The sequence below is a fragment of the Octopus sinensis genome, linkage group LG16 (genome assembly GCF_006345805.1).
Source record: "Octopus sinensis linkage group LG16, ASM634580v1, whole genome shotgun sequence".
Taxonomy (NCBI): Eukaryota; Metazoa; Mollusca; class Cephalopoda; order Octopoda; family Octopodidae; genus Octopus; species Octopus sinensis.
Window position 1 is genome coordinate 34,926,507 of NC_043012.1, and position 23,160 is coordinate 34,949,666.

At 35.1% G+C, this 23,160-nt stretch overlaps 1 protein-coding gene across 1 annotated transcript in view; it reads right to left on the minus strand.

Annotated features, from left to right (window-relative positions):
• LOC115220465 (serine/threonine-protein kinase ULK3) overlaps positions 1-23,160 on the minus strand; it is a 104,138-nt gene that overhangs the window by 10,779 nt on the left and 70,199 nt on the right. The window lies entirely within an intron of this gene.

Genomic DNA, 23,160 nt, shown 5'->3' on the forward strand with positions numbered 1-23,160 from the left:
AGGAGTGTGACGAAAGAACTCTGGCCGAAATAAGATTAAGATTAATGTAAAAAATAAATAATGCTGAAGCAAAGTAACACCAAATATATAGTGCGTGTGCTTTTATTGGCTAAACTGGCAAAATGACCATTCCTAAATACAACAATATCTGTTTACAACACACGATTTCACATAAAAAATCTTGCAAAACAACTATATAAATGCATTAATAAACGTAAGAGATTTATTCAAAAGTGCTCTTTTACTATAGTATAGTAAAATGGTAGCGCATCTACTATTGGATAGTTGTAGTTAACTCATAGTTTTGCTGATAAAATAAAGTATTCGACTTAATTGCAGATATACTTTCTTAATATTTAAGATTTCAAGCATCTGGTTTCCATTTCAAAGACAGTAGAAAGTTTACTGGGGATGATGGAAGATTTGGTTGGACAACAAAAATATCAATTGGCTGCACAGAACCTCACTTGCTGGTTTTTATATAAGACTATCTCACAGTTTGAACAAGGGCCATGAAGTGCTTGCAAAGATCCTGATATTTTTATGTTTCAAGACAACTATTAGTTTCCGACTGAATGCTATCATCGAATTCCCATGTCTCAAAGTTAGCTGTTTTATTTATCCATTTGTTTGGAGTTGAGTCTCTCCATGTAACATCATATTAAAGCAACTTTGTTGCTGCATGCAGTTGATAGAATTAGGGAAGTTGGTGGCTACAGTTATATCTCTCTATATATAAAAGGCAAAATGTCTGTCTGTGTGTGTGTCCTTTATACAAATCTACAATCTTTTAGTTAGAGGGCTCGAACTTTCTATGGTCATTCAAAACTGTCCAAGGGTGGTCGTGCACATCTTTACATTTCCCCAGTCACCCTGCAAAGCCATTAAAAAATCAATAGAAATGACATTTTTGTGAATTTTCTATCCAAAACCCAATCGAAATACCCGAAACTTGATATGCCAATTGAATGCCAGCTAGCTGTATGTGATTGGTCGGAGAATTGGACAGTACTCACATGTATGTGTGCATGCACGCAGCTGTATATGCATGCACTAGAATTGTGACCCGGCAACGCTGGGTCATAGTGCTAGTATGTATATAAAAGTGCAAACCTACATCTTGAGCTTATAGTAGCATGCAAACAATCGATACATGGTGCTACCACTTGAGATGATACATTCTTCAGCATGGCCCTAAACTTCATATAATATAGTTGCTATGGTGTAGGATTGATGGAGTGTAACAGGCAGACAGGGTTACGTGCAATTTAAAATTCACATTATTCAACATTGTTATAAGACAACATATGAAACTTTAACTGGACAAATATTGACATAAATGGTGGTGCCCCAGCATGGCCACAGCTCGTGAGCTGAAACTAGATAAAATAAAATAAAAATAAACTGTTACTGATGCAATGGTAAGGTTTTGATAAGCACATTCGAGCGGGATCCCACCATTCGAGCAGGATCGTTACCAGCATAGCCTTACTGGCACCTGTGCCGGTGGCATGTGTAAAAAGATTCGAGCGAGGTCGTTGCCAGTACCGCCTGACTGGCCCCCGTTTCAGTGGCATGTAAAAAGCAGCCACTACACTCTCGGAGTGGTTGGCATTAGGAAGGGCATCCAGCTGTAGAGACTCTGCCAGATCAAGACTGGAGTCTAGTGCAGCCATCTGGTTCGCCAGCCCTCAGTCAAACCGTCCAACCCATGCTAGCATGGAAAGCAGACGTTAAACGATGATGATAATGATGACTAAGTACTGTTGGACAGATGGACGGACAAAAATACATTTACAGATACACACATATACACACACATACTATAAATATATATACATACACACACACGTGTGTGTGTGAGCATCTGTACTTCACTTGAAACCATTTCATTAGAAGCAGCGGCATCATATGTCTAGTCAAAGAATCATCTGGAGTCTTTGCATCTTCAAAGATGTGTAGAATAAGAGACCCTTCATTTGGAAAATAGGCAAGGATTATCCACAGAAAGAGCATCTGGCTGTAAAACAATGCTTCAAAAATATACTCATCTAACCCATACCTTCTTGGATGATGATGACAGAAATGATGAAGTTGACGACGAAGGTTAAATTGATGGTGATTATGATAGCAGTTGTGCTGTTAGTGGATTAAATGACAATGGGAGAAGTGGAGGGGGTGCTTAGAATCAAAACGGAAATAACTGAATAAGCAAGAAAGTCTCCAGTTGAATGTCGGGGACAAAGTTTCTCACCTCACCCTCCACCCTTCTGCAATTTCCTACATTCAGGCACCCCTTCCTTTTCACCACTCTACCACCTCTTAAGAACTGGGAAACCAACCCAAAACTTACTGATCTTAACTGATGAATAATCATTATTAGAATTACCCCCAAGGTTAAGTGGTGGGTAGAGGAAGAGATGGCTTAGCGAGCAAAAGGAGAGAGAGAGAGAGAGAGAGAGAAAGAGGTCAGTGAAATAACAGGAATACTAGTAGTGCTAATGTTAAATTTACTGATGGCGGTGGAGGTGGTGGTGGTGGTGGTGGTGGTGGTGGAGGCGATGTTGTAGAAGTGGATACCAGTGATAGAGATGGCAGGGTAGGTTGTGATTATTACATTCGTGATTATGGTATTGTTGTAGCTGTTGTTGTTTATGGTGATGGTGGTGTCGGTGGTGGTGGTGTCAGTGGTGGTGGTGGTGTCAGTGGTGGTGGTGGTGGTGATGGTGGTGGTGTTGGTGGTGGTGATGGTGGTGGTGGTGGTGTCGGTGGTGTTGGTGTCGGTGGTGGTGGTGGTGGTGGTGGTGGAAGTGCAGCTTGTGGCAGTGTTGATGACATTGCACTTGTGGTGCTGGTGAGCGAAGTAGTAGCGATGGTAATAAATGACGGTGGAAGAAGTGCAATGAGAGAATTCTTGGCATTGAGGCATGGGATGCAAGACATCGGAGAAAGAAAAAAAAGGGGGTGAAGTGGGAGGAGCGAGAAGAAAGAAAGAAGCGGTTCTAATTACCGTAGTGCCAGAATACCAATTACATATTAAACAAACATCAGTGGGACGAAGCAGCTGTGTGAGTTCATCCCAGATATTGAAATAATCAGCACAAGTATTATTTGGAATTTTATGCAAACACACACACACACATATATATACAATATCCACATGTGTAGATATTTTTTACACACACACACACATGTATATACATATATCTATTCACATATATAAATACATGTATATATACATATTTATACAAATCCGCACACATGTATAAACATATCTATACAAATAAGTGTGTGTATATATATATACATACATATTTATATATAGATGCATATGTATGAATATATGTGTATGTATGTAAATATATTTATGTATGCATATATATATATATATATATATATATATATATATATGCATACATAAATATACTCACATACATACACATATATTCATACATATACATCTATATATACATATGTATGTATAGAGTTTTATACATGTGTACACACACACACACACACATATGAGAGAGAGAGAGCGGCAAATGCACACACATACTCAGATACATATTCTTACATATGTGATTGCATGTGTGCGCATATATACAGAGACATATATATATATATATATATATATATTATATATATATATATATATATATATAGAGAGAGAGAGAGAGAGAGAGACATGTATAGACATATATATTATATATATATATATATATATATACACCTACGTAAACATGTTCAGCCACTCGTTTTACAAGTTTTGCATTCTAGTACAGCTGGATGCTCTTCCTGCAGCTAACCATTATATGTTTTGCAAGTAAAAGATCCTTTATTCTTCATGAATGTAAGCTGTCACACAACATCTTGCCTGCTCACTCTGAAAGTGGAGACAAGTTATTGAATTGAGCTCAGTATTTATCTTTTTTTGAAAGCCAAACTGCTAAGTTATAGGGATGTAAACAAACCATCACTGGTTGTCAAGTGGTGGTGATGGGAACAAACACAAACACAAAGACACAAATACATGGATATATAAATATACTAGATGAGATACCCGGCGTTGCTCGGTATAAAAATGGCATAGTGTGTATATAATATATTACAGTTATGTTGAAATAGGTGATATGGGAAAGTGCAGCATTGATAACAAAACATTTGTGGAGTAAATTTGACTAAGTGATATGCTATGAGTCCTTTTGGAGTATTTCAGGCCCTAACCTGTCATGGAAAATTAGGGGTGGGGGTTATGTTATTTTTGAACGCACCAAAAAGCTGTCAGTGGATATACTCTCCTTTGCAGCAGTCGGCGCTGTGTCTAACATGACCCATCATCTGAAATGTTGACACCTTCGGGTTTGCTATCCTACATCACTCATAAGTAAATTTGGAGGAACTGTGGTTGTTCATTTGTGGGTATCAGGGAACCACTGAGGTGATAGACTTGCCCTTGAACTTTGACGTCAGAGTAAATTCATATTTAACTATCTTCTTAGATGCAGCTAACGATGTCATTTGAAAAGCACAGTTGTATTGTCTAATATTGTTCAGAAAATCCTTTGACTGGATGGAAGTGCCTACTAGAAGATCCATAAGGGGTCGAAAAGGAGCTGGTAGTGCTGGCAATGTTACCTGACCGCCTGAGCAGCACATGCCATTTGTTTTATTTGAAAATTTTAAAGCTCTACAGAAAAGACAATTTGTGTTTAGCACACCAGTTTGGACAGAATTATTGTTTTTATAAGAATGGGATGGATCATATCTGAAAGCAGCTTCAAGAGTTGTGAAGAAAGAATTTGTACATAGTCTGTTTCTGAGAGCTATTCTATTGGACCTCTGTCTAATCATTAAACCATTGATTTAACGATCCAGCATTAACTGCTGCAACATGCATTGGCTGATCTTGAGAAAATCTCATCTCACTTCTCTCTTCAGACTCTTGCCTTTGGTTTTCTACAATCCTCCTTGTTTTATACTTGTTTCTGAAGAGATTACTTCTTTTCTATGGTGGAATATTTTTTTCAATATTGTAAACAAACAATTATAAACATAGAAGAACAAATTAGACATTAATCCCTATTTTTGTAAGCAGTTTTATGTATGTAGTATGTTTTTATTTTTGTATGCAGTATAAATTAACCAAACAGAAGCACATGTATGAACTGCTCTTTTAATGGTAAATGCCACAGTAATTATTATAGATAAATTTCTTAATATATATATTAAATATATATATTAATATATACAAAATAAGAAAATGGAGAAATACATCCAAATCAAATATCAACTACCAGATAATATCCAATCACATACTTTTATCTGGTAGTTGATATTTGATTTCGATGTATTTCTCCATTTTCTTATTTTGTATTATGAATTTGTGGTAAAACATTTTACCTTTGCCCATATAATGCAGTAAATGAATTAATTGCATCGCAATTTATGCATTAACTTTGTTGGGTACCCCACTAGCAGTATATTGGATATATATGCATTTACAACCCCTATCTCAATTTGTATATTAATATATATATATATTAAATATATATATTAATATATATATATATATATTAAATATATATATTAATATAATAAATGTTAATTTAAGGGTAAATATGTAACCGTAAATATCTTGCAACCTTGCAACTGCTGCGATAATTATTAACTGGTAATTGAATGGTAAAAGTGTGTTTTTATATTCCTTGGACCTGACGCCTCATTGTTTTTTGTCAAGAGTTTCACCCCCAGCCGTTCTTTACGTCAGTCAACACATACACTGACACACCATTCTGCTGTGGTGGTCGTAAAGACGGAAAGTTGTCGGTGCATGATGTTGTTCACATTAGGATGTGAATTATTCATTTGTTTCAAATATAATAGAAATAAGATGATGTTAATGTTATCACTTTAGAATTAAAATTGAAAGAATGAAAGGGAAACAATATTCTCCTTTGTCCACTCTTATCAGCCTCACTTTGTTCAACACCAATAAAAAATTTCATCCCTTTCCATGAAAAGGTTCTGCCTGAAACCCACGACAACTCTTCTTCCTCACGAAATAAAACATATTCCACCGTTTGAATTAAATGAAATATATTTTAAAACAAGCCAACTAATATTGTGGCAGTATTAGTAATGTTAGTGGTGATGATAGTTGGTGTTGGTGATGGTGGTGGTGGTATTATGTAGAGGTAGGCGTGCATAGGGGTTGTGGTGGTAGTTGAGAAGAAAATGGTAGCTGAAGTATAAGAATTGTAGCCTACAAGTCTATTTTCTGTGATGTAGAGGTATTTACATCAGGATTTGTCATGCATGGAATGAACCGAGAAGAAAGAGTATGATGGATGAGAATTTAAGATTGAAAATAGTTAAGAGTTGATTTCATTAAAGAAGACTGGAAAAGTTGTTTGATTGAGTAGAGTGAATGAATGGTTGGAATTGGGTAAAGGTTACCAGAAATCTGGCCAATATCAGATCAGACATGAAAAATGAAAAATTCAAGTGTCTCCTTCTTTCCACTTTCTGTTACACACACACACACATGTGCACACACACACACACCACACACACACACACACACACACACACACACACACACACACACACACACACACACAATTTGCTTCCTTCATATTAATTTCCGGATATGATGAATCAGCAAGAATTTATTGATGATGCCAGTAAAATCAAAACGGTGAGAGCCAGCTTCCCACATTCTTTTACCTTTTGTATTTCTATCCCATGCTAAAACAAGTCAGATTCTTCTGCAAATTCAAACACTGCCATGACATTCTGGAGTGTTCTATAAATCGTCTCCAACATCACCAACTGCTGGAGAGGAAGCAATATCTTAGTTTTATGTTGGTTGACTCCCTACATATGAAGTCACTGTTTCATCCCAAAATACATTTCTTTTATCTTGTTGTTAACTTCCCTGTTATCAACTTCATAAATTACTGCTGACGTTAGTATCACCAGCACAACCGTAATGGACTTAAAACTTCAAGTGTAAACTTGAAAGTTATTCAGTTTAATTATAAATTAGGAATCAAGAATTAACAAACTATAATTGATCATTAGAAGTACATGTAAATCCATACCTATTTCTATTTCTTTATTAACCACAAGGGGCTAAACATAGAGGGGACAAACAAGTACAGACAAATGGATTAAGTTGATTACATCGACCCCAGTGTGTAACTGGTATTTAATTTATCGACCATGAGCGGCGGACAAAATACCTATTTCTTTACTATCCACAAGGGGCTAAACACAGAGAGGATGAACAAGGACAGAGAAACACTTTAAGTCGATTATATCGACCCTAGTGCATAACTGACACTTAATTTATCAACCCCGAAAGGATGAAAGGTAAAGTCGACCGTGGCAGAATTTGAACTCAGAATGCAGCAGCGGACAAAATACCACAAAGCATTTTGCCCGATGTGCTAAGATTCTGCCAGCTCGCTGCCTTGTAAATCCATACCAAAGAAGGATGATATTGAAATATGCAATGATATGAAAGACAGTAATAATGAGGCTGCTCTCTCTCTCTCTCTCTCTCTCTCCTCTCTCTCTCTCTCTCTCATCCAAATTTACACCTCCTTTATCCTTCAGCATCAATTACACTGTATCGTATAGAAGCTAGACATGTTACTCTACATGCCTCAATGTACATATATGTTCAACTATTCCCATTTCACAGTCGAGTGACACGGCCCTCAAAAGTATATCTTCTCATCAAAGGAAGGAAAAAATTACCAAATTATCTTTATTTTTGGAGCTGCATAACTAATTTAAAATTCATTTAAAGCCATTAAAAATTTCATTCCTCTCATTGAAACTTTCAAAAATAAAACTTCCCAAATGCCCCTTGGTTGTAGCTTTGTTAGTTGTTCAAACTTATATGAATTGTGTGGTGTATATTAGTTTAATGATCTCTACTATCAGGTTTCAAATGCTGTAAATTATTGGGAGGCAAAAGGTTGTATGGAAGAAACAGCATCGACAATAACATCTGTTTAGTAGACTTTTGGAGTGATCTAATATATTACCTGACAATCCAACTAGGTTGCACTAGTTTGTCTTTGACATTCTCTTCTTACATAAAAGGAACTGTTAATGTGCTTTTTCTCTTTCTTTTTCAGAAGTTTTGAGAAAATTCAAAATTGAGCTTCATTGAAGCATGGAATGTAGTGAAATCATATAGAAATTCTTAATAGAACTTACAGAAGTTTGCAACATGAGATTTCCATAAGAATATCTCAGAAATGTTACTTTAGGATATTAATAAAGCATTAGTCTATAGCAATGATATATTATTTCAACATTTCAGAGAGTTTTCTAATTACCAGGAGTATTGTATGATATATGGCACTTCGAAAAAGGTAAGTGGACCATAAAACATTTCTCACCAGAAAAAGCAATGAAGGAATCAGCTGTTGGCATTTGCTGGAAATTAAGAAAATGAAGGGAGTAAAGTTCCTTGAAAGTAAAAACATAAATAAAAAGTAATAAAGATTAATTATGCAAACCTACTCAGTTTTCCTAATTACTGATACGATGTAAATATATTTCAATATCTGATGGTGACAACATGATCAGACGTGTGGTATAGGCTTGAGTTTGGTGAGTTAATCATGTTTTAAGTTAACAGCAGCAACAGGCCATATACAACACATTCAACTGTTGTCACTCACCATGGGAATATCTAATTTATTTTACTAAAGTTTAACTCTAACACGAAGGCGATACGCTTTTCCATTAAATAGATGTGTATTGTTGCATGATAACAAATGATTAAAAAAGGCAGTATTTAATTCAATTGTTGTTATTTCTAGATAGTATTGATAATCATTGATTAAGTTGATCTACGTCACTAGAATAGCCAACTAATTGATAAGTGGTAACAGTGGCATAGCTAATGGTAGAGCTAATGGTGAGGGACTGCTACCCACAAGAACATTTTTCAAAACTGGTGTCTTTTCAACAATTTTTGTAACTCTTTATAGTTCACTTGTGCAATAAAAGTCCAATCTCTTTTTTGTTTTTTTGCTAATTATATGTGATCGTTACCAGCGTCGCCTTACTGGCACACGAGCCCCGTGCTAGTAGAGTATTAAGAGCACCATCCGAGCGTCATCTTCTTTGGTCATGGAGATGAAGGTCTCTTCCATTGTGATGACTACTGCTTCATAGGATCATATTTGCAGATCTAGCTCTCATTTTTTTATATTATTGTTTTACATATTTTACACCCAACTGGCAAATGATGGGCTTTTCCTTCCAGTGTTTCCTTGCTAATCTGGTACAAATATTTGCTTCTGCCAGATAATTGAATGATTATAGAGCCAAATTTCATGGAATAAGTTTAGCCATTCATAAATATCTTCTATAGTTAGTTAAACAGTTCTTTCCATATTGATTTGCTATGCTGCTAAATATTTAGACCTATTATATTTAGACCTATTATACTGTTTTCCAGGATTTAGTGCTACTGAATTTCATTCCTTACACAATTTATTCTTGTGTTCAATTGATATCCCTTCTGAGACCACAGACTCTTTTATTAGAGAAAGTTAGATTCCAGAAGCATGAATTTACAAGCCAATAATATTTCTGATCATTGCTTGCCAATATTCTTATGAAAAGCGTTCTTATTATAACTTAAACATAGGCAGCTTTCTAATGATCAATTTGTTAATCATGTCTTTCATGGGCAAAGTGTTATTTTAAAAGTTAAGATGAAGTTGATAGTTGACTTAATTGCTCCCTGTACTTGACTGGTTCCACTTTATATTTTACATCCTGAAAGAATAAACAACTTAGGTAGTACTGGTGGGATTTGAACTCATAACTTATGTAAATACTACAAAGCATTTTATATATCACTCTACTGTTTCCACCACCATGCAAAGAAAGTTGTAAAACGATCTCATTCTTTTTGTGATTTACAGCTTCTAAAGAAAAAAAGAAGACACTTAAGTAATTTCATATCTGACCCCGACTGTTTTAAAAGTTCTCTTAAACTATTAACATAAACCCTCAGAGAAAAACTTTACACTACTAAAATATATGAAAGATTATAGATATTGATATAGTTTTAATTTTAGTTTTCAGCTGAGACTTAACTGACAAAAGAGAAGAACTGAAAGTTTGTTTGGAAGAGAAAAAAACATTTAAAAAATCCTTTCCTACTGTGTTGATGATTTATTCCTGAGATATTAGGTTGATGGGAAGAGGTTTACCACAAAGAATAACAGATAAATAGACAACTTTTGTATGGTTATTTGTCAATGTTATGTTGCTACATTATACACTTTGTTCCAGCATTCATTACAACAGATCATTGTTAGACACAGTAGCTTTCATTTAATGTTCATTTGTATCAGCCAATAGGGACGAACAGACATTTATTTTCTTTTTAAACCTCTTGTTGAGGAATGAATAGACCGCAGATATTTTCATCTTGACAACAGGTGTTTTACATCTGGATGTCCTTTCTAACCAATAACTCTATCTTAAAGAATTCCTATTTTCCAGAGAAAAGAAATTAGGACATGTATGTGTCATTCATAAAAAGATGACACGCCATAAAATTTGTATCAGAGCTGAAAGTCATGGCCTTTGACATGTATGTATGTTATTTCATCAACTATTACATATTTTAATTTGGAAATAATGAAAACAAAATAAAACATTGACAACATTCCTCACTAAATATTATTGGAATGGTTTAGACTACATATATAATAATATCACTCTAGAATTCTATGATCCATTTTCTTTCATACAGTTTTTTTTCCCAAATCAAGATTTCAGATTCTTGCTTAATTTTTATGTTGTAGTAAATAAAGAGGATTAAAATTCATTTGTGCATCAGATTCCTGAAGTTTAACGATGTCATATGTCTAAAACAATTGTATGAATATGAAGTGGAAACATGAAAATGAAGTTTTAATTCTTCATAAGGTATTTATTGTTTACAAGATGGACATCAAACACAGAATCATCATCATCATCGTTTAACATCCGCTTTCCATGCTAGAATGGGTTGGATGGTTTTGACTGAGGGCTGGCGAACCAGATGGCTGCACCAGGCTCTAGTCTGATCTGGCAGAGGTTCTACAGCTGGATGCCCTTCCTAACACCAACCACTCCGAGAGTGTAGTGGGTGCTTTTACGTGCCACCGGCACAGGGGCCACTCAGGCGATACTGGCAACCACCTCGCTCGAATCCTTTTACACATATCAATGGCACAGGTGCCAGCAAGGCAATGTTGGTAACGATCATGCTCAAATGGTGCCTCCTACATGCCACTGGCACAGAAGTCAGTTAGCCGCTCTGGCAACGATCACATTCGGATGGTACTCTTAGCACCCTACTAGCACGGGGCACAAGTGCCAGTAAGGCGAAGCTGACATAACAAAAAAAAAAAGAAAAGAATTATAGTGCTTATCCCAGATAGTTCTTCCCATTTGCCAGTTCAAACAGCTGGTTGATGAAAGGCTGCTGTCTATGTTGTTCAAATTCCTACAGTTGGTCACTCATTGTTTTTGACTATTTTTGTCCTCAACCACTATGATTGCATCACAGAACTCAAACACTCTTGCTTCCTTCTCATTTCTATAGCTACAGCTGCAGTCTCTATGTATAACTATTGAACCCAACAAGTCTACTGAAGACAAGTTCATTATTCACTGTCATTTGTCATCTATGGTTCTGTAGAATCAGTTCTTCTGTCCGTATGCCAATCCAAGCTGGGGAACATAGACAGAGATAAATGTCATAGTTGTATTTTCCAAGACTTGCCAAGGCTTAACTCTTCGATCACACACAATAACACTCACTTTATTGACCCTTTTCTGTCAAAAGTATGTCCACAGCCACCACAACATCATATGTATATATATATTATCATCATTGTTTAACATCCATCTACCATGCATGCAGTTGACAGGAGCCAGCCAAGTAGAAGACTACTCCAGGCTACTGTGTCTGTTTTGGCAAGGTTTTTACAGCTGGATGATGCTAACACCAACCACTCTGCAGAGTGAACTCGGTGCTTTTTACATGGCACTAGCACAGGTGAGATCAAGTTTGGCATGATTTTTACAGCTGTCAAACACACACATGTATATATATATATATATATATATACATGTGAATTGTTGGGGATTTTTTTTCTTCTTTTTTCCCTCAGTTTATTGGACTTTCCTGTCTCCTGTTTCTGAAGAGGTTTGCTCAAAATGTAAAACCATCTTTCTTTCCTTCCCTGGGCATCTGCTAATTCTTTACATGTACTACGTCCTCACGTTGTTGCTTTTTATATTTGTTCTTCGCTTTTTTTGGATTTACTACATATATATTTACTACTACTACTATTAATTTTTTTACAATAATCATATCTTAAATATAGCCATGAAACACGTGTCGTTATTCTATCAAATATATACGTTTTTATTATTATTTTGCAATTTACTTAATCATCGGTATATTATTGTTATTTTAATTTTAATATTTCTATTATATGTAACTTTCTAGATGGTGTAATTTAATTGTCCATTTTGAATTGATAAAAGGTGTTTTTTCTAATTTTTATATATATATATATATATATGTTATATTTTGTGAAATTTGATTTAGTATTTCTAAATTGAATTTTTCCCTGTAAGTTAGGAATAATAATCCCTCAATTATTATTATTATTATATATATATATATATATATATATATATTTACATATATACATACACACACACACACATATATATTATCTTTATCTTTTAGTTGTTTCAGTTATTGAACGACGGCCATGCTGGGGCACTCTCTAAAAGGACTGAGTCAAACAAATTGCACCCAGAACTTACATTTCTTTTAAAGTTTGGTATTTATCCTTTTAGACTCTTTAATTGAACAGCTAAGTAACAGGAATGTATACAAACCAACACTGGTCGTCAAGTGATGGTGGGGGACAAACACACACACACACACACACACATACACATATATATATATATATATTATATATATATATATATATATATATATATATATATATAAAGCTGAAGTTGTCTGTGTATGGCAGGTTTGGTAGCCTTCAACTAACACTATTTCCTCCAAGACTCTGTGGCACAAGTTGACCAAAATTGAGAGTATGATAGAAGAAGGCTTGCTCTTCCTTCTGTAGAAGAAAAAAATCAAATCGGACCATGTTAACACCAAAAATTACTTATATCAAAAAGGTGCTTTTTTTTCTATGAAAATCCCTATTTTTTACGATTTTTTGACTGCTGTGTTGCCATTTTTCAGTGTATTTCAACCAGAAAAATGTTCACTTAAAGAGAATAACAAGTTACATAATGCAAAATTTTTACTTTTCAAAAATTCCAATTCTAAAGGGTTGAAACAAACCCGACCAACGCCGGGCGATACTGCTAGCATATATATATGACAGGCTTCTTTCAGTTTTTGTCAACCAAATCCACTTACAAAACTCATGTCAGCCTGAGGCTGCAGTAGAAGATCAGAAGACATTTACCCAGAATTATGGTTGGAAAACAAACATCTCACCACACAGCTCCATCTGCATCAAGAATAATAATGATAGCTACTCAGTTCCTATGGTGTATGTGACCAAGATATAGGATTACCCAAAATTTGTAAATCTTCTTGCTCATTTCCTCACATTCGGTCTTAGGTGATAAATAGAGAACACATTTAGAGTGGAGTGTAGGTATTTGACATCTACTTCTAGCGTATTGATGCTGACATTCCAGTGCCCTTAATTATAATTATATTTTTATGATTATATACTTTAAAATACACATACACAAACATACACACACACATACCTATATACATACACATATTACATGCATACATATTTATATGATGCTCACAACACATACATATATTCATGTAGAATGTATGTGTATGCATCCGTGCATATAAAGACATTTTTGAGGTTTCAAATAGACATCTATTGAGATTTGACAAATATGTCTGCCGGAGTGTTTCAGCAAATTCAGCTTCCACCGTGAGCTACATAGCTTGAAGACTACAGTGTATGGATGATAGACCACCAAATTTTTTTATTTTCATATTTATTCATTTTTGTTGTGTTATCTTATGAGGTTAGCTTCATTGAAAATGTCATGATAGCAAGCTTCAATTCAAATGATAAGAATGCTGAAGAATGGTATGCAAACAAACACATCTTTCATGTAAAGAGAAAATCTAACTTTGATATCTGTCAGGGCAAAAAACATTCTCACTTCTGACATGACATACCCAGCCAAAGCTAAAAGAATTGGTGTTTATGATATTTTTGCTGGAAAAACACAAATATTACTATTATTTTTTTTTCTTTTATTTGTTGTTGTTGTTGTTGTTTGAAAATAGTGTGACCCCTTTTAGTCCTTTCTTGTAGAACAGCAGTTGTTAAGAAGACCAAACAGACAATGAAATATTGCAGGCGATGAGGAATCTTATGTGAGAAATGGTAAATGCAATAACTCTATGTGTAATTCTGTTGTGTCTGGGGAGAGTCATTTTCTTTTAGTGCCTTATTATTTAACACACTCACTGGTAAAATTTCCACTTATTTCTTATTTTTATTTTCCTAAAATTTTCGTTGCATCTTGCAGCCTTTTCAATAGTCTTGACCCTGTCCGTTATTTACACTGCGTTCCCTTTTGTTTGTTTGTGCGCATGTGTGTGGGTCAATGTGTGTGTGTGTGTGCATGTAAGTATGTATGTATGTGTGTGTTTGCATGTATATGTATGTATATATGTGTATGTGTATGCATATGTATATGTATATTTGCAAACCAAATCCCCAAACGAAATCTATGTATAATTTATTTTCCTTTACATTTGTACCTTAGGATCATAGATTTAACTTCTATGTCTTCTTTTGTATCATTAAATTATTAATATTCAAGCTGGGAGTCACAAACTCTACATGGGGTGGAGTAGAATATAAAATTTTAAAATATAAGTGCAGGTGTGGCAGTGTGGTAAGAAACACAGATACAAAGAGTCACACACACACACACACATACACACAATCACACACTCACACACACACACACACACACACTCACACACTCACACACACACACACACACAATCACACACTCACACACACACACACAATCACACACACAATCACACACTCACACACACACACACACACACACACACAATCACACACACACACACACAATCACACACTCACACACAATCACACACTCACACACACACACACACACACACACACAATCACACACACGTTCACACACACTCACACACACACACACACACACACACACACACACACACTCAATGTTCTAAGAGTTGACCAAAAGTACTCCAGAACAAATAACCCACAATATCAATGTTATAAATCAGACAAAAATTCATTAAAAAAAACTAAATTACAACGAAAACCTATAAAATTTCAGTATTATGTGATGGAAATGAGAAAACAAAAAAGAGAAAATTTTAACAGGAATGATGAAAAAAGATATCCCTAAAACATACTTAGAAAAGTTCTCCATAAATGTGGAAAATAATTTCAAGGGTGTATGCTATCATTTTTCCAGTTGGCATCTAATTACAAACAGTAAGGCATTATGCATAAATGCAAACAGTATTTTTAGGCCCAAGTATTTTAATGTTCGTTAAAATTTTTCTAGAATTATTTCCCTATAGATTGTTTTTTGAAACTCAGTATATTACACACACACACACACACACACACATAAATATTCACATACATAAATATATTTATATATAATATATACATAGATATATACATGCAGATACAAACACATGCACATACAGGCATATATATATTAGCAGAAATACCCAGCATTGCCCAGGTTAAAGAAAATAATGAAATTTAGTTCTCTAACTAACACGAAACATAGACTATGCAGGTCTTACCTCCTAGTAGCTGAGATGCCAACTGTATACGTTAATAACCGGGCATTTCCCAGGTTATTGAAAATAATGATATTTAAGTATGCCTTTTAACCCTTTTGTTACTAACTGGCTCTGTGGTAAAATGTCTTGTTTTCATAAGTTTTGAATTAAAATCTTCCACCAAACCTTAGTGACAATCTACATTCCTAACACTAGGTTAACGATAACTAAGTTATTTTACTAAATTCTTTATTATATTTAAAATAATTGAAAGAAACACAGAGCATCTCAAAATAAATACAGTAACGAAAGGGTTAAATCTCTAAGTAAAATGAAACATGGATTATGCAGTTCTCAACAGCTATTAGCTGAGGTACCAACTGTATATGTCAATAACATGTTCTGCCCGATGTTCTCACTGTTAAAATTGTTAAAAAAAGAAGGTAGTTCTTTGCCTTTGCAATCACCTTCAATAGTCAGGACTTATTTGAAACATGTTCATCATCATCATCATTGTTTAACGTCTGTTTTCCATGCTAGCATGGGTTGGAAGATTTTGACTGAGGACTGGCGAACCAGATGGCTGCACCAGGCTGCAATCTTGATCTGGCAATGTTCCTACAGCTGGATGCCCTTCCTAATGCCAGCCACTCCGAGAGTGTAGTGGGTGCTTTTTACATGCCACCAGCATGAGGGCCAGTCAGGCGGCACTGGCAATGACCTCGCTTGAATCTTTTTACACGTGCCACCGGCACAGGTGCCAGTTAAACTTGAAAATGTATAAATTTGAGAAGAACTGCCCTATGGGCTCTCTTCTTCTGTTAATAAATACATTTTACAAAAATTCTATCGGATGACGGGAGTATAAACAAATGTATTGAAACAAATTCCTAAATCAATCACACTTTAATTATCTAGGGCCTCTAAATATACAATGTTTTCAGCGTGTCCTTTAATTGGTGTATACATGAAAATTTTGGGGGAACTTCCAACTCATTATTATTATTGTGATTCCATGTTTATTAATTGCAAGCATGTTTATTAATTGCAAGTAAATATCTATCTCAACATGTGTGTGTGTAATTATAATTGAAATGTTATATGTATGTGTGAGTATGAATTAATGAATGATGCAGCCCATGAAATAATGAATGATCCAACCCATGTGACCATGAAATATGAATGTTATAAAAATGCTATAAATTTGTATCAAATTTTGGCACGAGGCTAGAAATCTTAGGGGAGGGACTAAGTTGATTACACCAACCCCAGTGCTCAACCAGTACTTATTTTATCAACCTTGAAAGGATGAAAGGCAGAGTCAACCCCACCAGCATTTGAACCCTGAATGTTTAAAGACAGATGAAATGTCTTGTATGCTAATGATTCTGCCAGCTCACCACTTTTGAATGTTATATGTTGTGTACTGATGTTGTTACATGAAACCAGGTTGCCCTCTCTCTTTGAAGGATGTTTTCATATCCCTACTCATGAAAATGGTGTATAAGTGCAGGGGTGGCAGTGTGGTAAGGAGCTTGCTTCCCAACCACATGCTCCCAGGTTTAGTCCCACAGAGTGACACCTTGGGCAAGTGTCTTCTACTATAGCCTTGGGATGACCGAAGCCATGTGAGTGGATTTAGCAGACGGAAATTGAAAGAAGCCTGTTGTATATATATATATGTTGTATATATATATATATATATATACACATATATGTGTATATATCTATGTGTGTGTGTGTGTGTGTCTGTGTATGTGTTTGTCCCCCTATCACCGCTTGACAACTGGTGTTGGTGTGTTTACATCCCTGTAACTTAGCAGTTCAGCAAAAGTGACTGATAAAATAAGTATGAAGCTTAAGAAATACGTCCTGGGGTCAATTTGTTTGACTAAAACCCTTCAAGGCGATGCTCCAGTATGGCTGCAGTCAAATGACTGAAACAAGAAAAAAGATTAAAAAAGAAAAGAATCCAACTTAGACAATTTGTGTGAGTGATGAGTGGCAAATCTTATGGATGAGTGAAGAGTGATGTCATCTGAATAAAAGTGTGTATGGTTAAAAGTGATGATGAGAATATTGTTTAAGTATGAAAATGCGATACACTTTAAACTTGGAGTAAAACAAAAGTTGACAGAATGTAAGTCAAAGAGAGTCTGTAATTCTATATTCAATCAGAATTTTCATATCTTTGATGTGGAAAAATGAACTGACAAATTTATCAATTTAGTGAGTGACTATTCCTATCATAGATGTGTTTAGATGTGTGTATATATCAATGTGCGCTCACACTTTCATAAACATGTGTCTGTCTGTCTATCTATTTATATGTCAGTCTGTCTATCTATACATACATATACACACATATCTATATATGTACAAATATATCAAAATATTTACATATAAACTGTAAATCAACACACACACACGCACACCAAATTGGCATATTTGATGGTTGAATGTTTATTTCAGGAGGTACCATTTGATATTTCTCTCTCTTCTAGTTGTCTGGTTTATAAGGGGAAAAAAACAACAGAAAATCAGTAAAAATAGAAGGTTAAGTTTTGGATATTATAAGGTGATTAATGGTAGACAGCTGGTAAAGTGGCACCCTTCACCAAATAATATCTCTTATGACCCTTGATTGCTACATCAGTTAATGGGATTCTTTTTGAGAAAGGAGGTGAGAGGAAGAGGGGAGAGACAGGACAAGAGAGGGACAGAAGTGAAGAAAAGCTCAGACTGAAAGACAGACAGAGGGAAAGACGGAGAAAGAAAAAGAGAGTTGGAGATAATGAGAATGAAAAAGTTAAAATTAAAGAGAAAAATATGTAGAGAGAGAGAGTGAGAGTGAGAGAGAGAGAGAGAGCAAGAGAGAGAGTGAGAGAGAGAGCAAGAGAGAAAGAGAGAGAGAGGTGATAGAGATCAAATTAGTGAAAACACCAGATAAAACAGAGAGTAGGAGAGTATGAGGGAGAAGATGAAAAAGAGAAATAACAGATGGAGGAATAAAGTGCAAGAGAAAAAAAGTGAGAGGGAAAGAAAAAAGAAAGAAGCTTAAGTATTAATGGACCGTGAATATGTGAGTTTCTTGAAGCATTTATCAGTAAATAAAGAAGCAACTATGGAGTTACTCAATGTTTAATGTAGCAGCGTTTCTCTCAATGAACTGGTGGCTACTTTTAAAGCGTTGGGCAGAAATAAGGTTTAAACCCTAAGAAGAATAAAAAACTTTCTCACAGTAAAATTGGAAGGATCACGTCAGGAATAGGAAGTTGAATGAGACTTCAAGAGGCTGAAATCAAGATACTTTAGTCATCAGATCTGCATATCATTGTTGTTGATGTTTTTTAGTCCCAGGTCAACATTGATAATGAAGATCTCTGATCAAAGGTATTCCTGCTATGACCATCACATTAATTTTAGAACTACATAACTTTTATATTTCATTTTTGGATTTGGTTTGCAAGATTCTTTATATGAGTTCGTGTGTTGAAGCATATTCTATTGTGTCTGGGGAGAGTCATTTTCTTTTTGGGCTTTATAATCTGAGACACTAACCGGTAAAATGTCCCCTTATTTCCTATTTCATTTTCTTAAAATTTTCGTTGCGTCTTGCAACCTTTTCAATAGTCTTTTTCAACTTTTTCAAATAGTCTTTTTTGCAACCTTTTCAAGAGTCAAGACACAACGAAAATTTTAGGACAATAAAAATAAGAAAAAAAGTGAAAATTTTACCAGTGAGTGTGTTAAATTATAAGGCACAAAAAGAAAATGACTCTCTCCAGACACAATAGAATTTTTATATTCTTTTCCTGCATTTTTTTTAAATGGGAGGATGTGATTTGAGGGAGAATTTGCTGCTATTTCTAGAAGCTTAAGCAACCATGCTGAAGCAGATTCATTAAGTTTCTCTCAATGAACTGGTGGCTACTTTTAAAGCGTTGGGCAGAAATAAGGTTTAAACCCTAAGAAGAATAAAAAATTTTCTCACAGTAAAAATGGAAGGATAATATCAGGAATAGGAAGTTGAATGAGACTTCAAGACGCTGAAATTAAGATACTTTAGTCATCAGATCTGCATATCATTGTTGTTGATGTTTTTTAGTCCCGGGTCAACATTGATAATGAAGATCTCTGATCAAAGGTATTCCTGCTATGACCATCACATTAATTTTAGAACTACATAACTTTTATATTTCAGTTTTGGATTTGGTTTGCAAGATTCTTTATATGAGTTCGTGTGTTGAAGCATATTCTGTTGTGTCTGGGGAGAGTCATTTTCTTTTTGGGCCTTATTATGTAACACACTCACCGGTAAAATTTCCCCTTATTTCCTATTTTATTTTCTTAAAATTTTCGTTGCGTCTTGCAACCTTTTCAATAGTCTTTTTCAACTTTTTCAAATAGTCTTTCTTGCAACCTTTTCAAGAGTCAAGACTCTTGAAAAGGTTGCAAGACACAACGAAAATTTTAGGACAATAAAAATAAGAAAAAAAGTGAGAATTTTACCAGTGAGTGTGTTAGATTATAAGGCACAAAAAGAAAATGACTTTCCCCAGACACCATAGAACTATTATATTCTTTTCCTGCATTTTTTTTAAATGGGAGGATGTAATTTGAGGGAGAATTTGCTACTATTTCTAGAAGCCCAAGCAACCATGCTGAAGCAGATTCATTAAGTAGTCATACCTGTATATTCTTTGAAAAAGTCATTTTATTATATAAAAATCAATCAACTGATATTCTCTTTAACTCTTAAAAGTTATTGCAGTGCTTTTTCTATATAAATATCCTACACCTGTTAGAAATTAGAAATTTTGGTGAAAATGCAGTCATAACAATAAAAATCATAAAAAAATAACTATTGAACGAATTTGGCTGAAACTTGGTGATAAGATGTAATGATTGTCACTGTATATTGTCAATAAGGTTTTTACCTGTTGTTCATTAGACAAGGATATTTTTGCATGATTGCCAGTACCACCTGACTGGCCCCTGTGCCGGTGGCACGTAAAAAGCACCCACTACACTCTCAGAGTGGTTGGCATTAGGAAGGGCATCCAGCTGTAGAAACTCTGCCAGATCAAGATTGGGGCCTGGTGCAGCCATCTGGTTCGCCAGTCCTCAGTCAAAATCGTCCAACCCATGTTAGCATGGAAAGAGGATGTTAAACGATGATGATGATGATGATGATATCTTGAGCATTGTTTTCTTATCTGAGCTCCAGTAATCTTTGTAAGCTGGAGGTTGCATAACTCCCAAGAGAAAAAGCATTCTGAGATATAACTTCATCTTCTCCATTAATGTAATGAAGTTGGTATTGCCCTACACTCGCCTCCTTATGAGAGCTCAAAATCTCTCGTGGAAGCGTCATCCAACCAAAATGCAAATATATGGGAAACTACCACCTGTGTCATCTCTTGTGAAAGGTAAGAGAGTCCAGTTTGCTGGACATTGTTGTAGAGCTGAAAAAGAGGTAATTTCTACTCTTCTCCTCTGGAAGCCATCTACTTGCAATACCAGAGGGCGCACACTCTCCTACCCTGATGTAATCTCCAGGGATACAGGCATCCAGCAACAGGACCTCCGTAATGCCATGATGGACTGTGAAGTCTGGCGTAGCATGGTAAATTCCATTGTCTCGACCACGGTCAAACAATGATGATGATGATTACGGCTTCATTGCTCAACTTGATATAAAATTCTTCAGGGAAAAGTTGATAAAATGCTCAGTGGGTTTCTCTTTTAACTTAAAAGGCTTTTTTTTAAAGTCAACATCTCTAATAAAAGCATCAATGCAATGACCAAATGTTATCATTCCACTCCTGTTTTGGATAAACTCTGTCATCATTGCTTGAAATATATTCCACTCAGTCAGTGTGTACAGATGACACTGAAGTATCATTCTGATTATCTTTTTTTAAAGTCCAAACTTTCTTTTTCTGATTAAACCATGAATAACATCACCTAATTCTATTTCAATGCTTGAGTATTGAGTGCTATGATGGCTGAAAGTCACAGCAAAACAAAAATCACCCAAAACAAATTCACTGAATAAACAAGATTAAACACAGATGGTGTAAACAGGAAGTCTTTTGACAGAAAGTTCTTTATAAAATGAGGCTAATGTTTGTGTCTCACACAGAAGAGTGCTTAGTCCTTATTTTCAAGTTCCAAACAATGACACCTCTTGAGCTACAGTCACTTGCAGTTCAGGATTTGGTGACATTTGTGGATATTTATGGTACAAGTCGGTGAGAGTTAATAAAGTTAGAATCCAAGTAAACTAGTGATGATCTGCACGGCAAAAATTAATACAACTTGTTCAAACAAAGAATGTGGTGGTTAAGGAATGTATCTATGAAACCATTAGATACGGTACCATTTCTTTAAATACATTGACAAATTATTTATGAGAATAAACAGAGGTAATTCCAGAAAATAGCAACACTAGGGTCTAAAAACATTATTAGGATATTCTGACATTTGTTAACCTAGAATGTTCTTCTTTAACTTGAACCCCTCAATGAATATTTTTGCTAATCTTGAACGATCTTGTTAACTAGTAACAACGACAACACCACCAACAACATGTACTTAATCCTTGTTCTAGAAACTCCTTATGTATGTCTCAAAACATGGATAATAAGATAGTACTGCTACTACTAATGTTGCTAGAAGAAGAAAAAGAAGAAGAACAACAACAACACCAATAACAAGAGGTAACATGAAAGAGGTGATTGAAAACAGAACCAGCCTTTTAATAGACAAATACTGGTATGTCAAATACCATACAACAAAAATTCTTGGTTCATTAAAATTATCTCTACTGCTAGAGGCTGAATCTGAAGCACCAACTGGCAATTATGACCAGCTCCACTTGAGGAGGGGAGATAATCTTAAGATTCAAGGACTCTTCAAAACTGGTTGACCATTAAAGAAATGGACAGGCTTATTGTCTAGAGATAAGAGAATGGTCATAGACATGCGTTTCCGGCTCAATAGCCTTCATCAGCATGACAATTGCCCAGCCTTATCTCCACACAGCCGAAGGACTTAGGCCAGAGGTGGGGAACCATTTTACGCTGAAAGGCCACATTAAGTTAGTTGAAAGGCAGCATTCAAAAAACTTCAATTAAATACTCTTCAAAGTCTACATTATTTTGTAAAAGTCTAACAAATGCAAAAAATTTGTTAATTCTAAAGTTAACTAACCTTTTAAT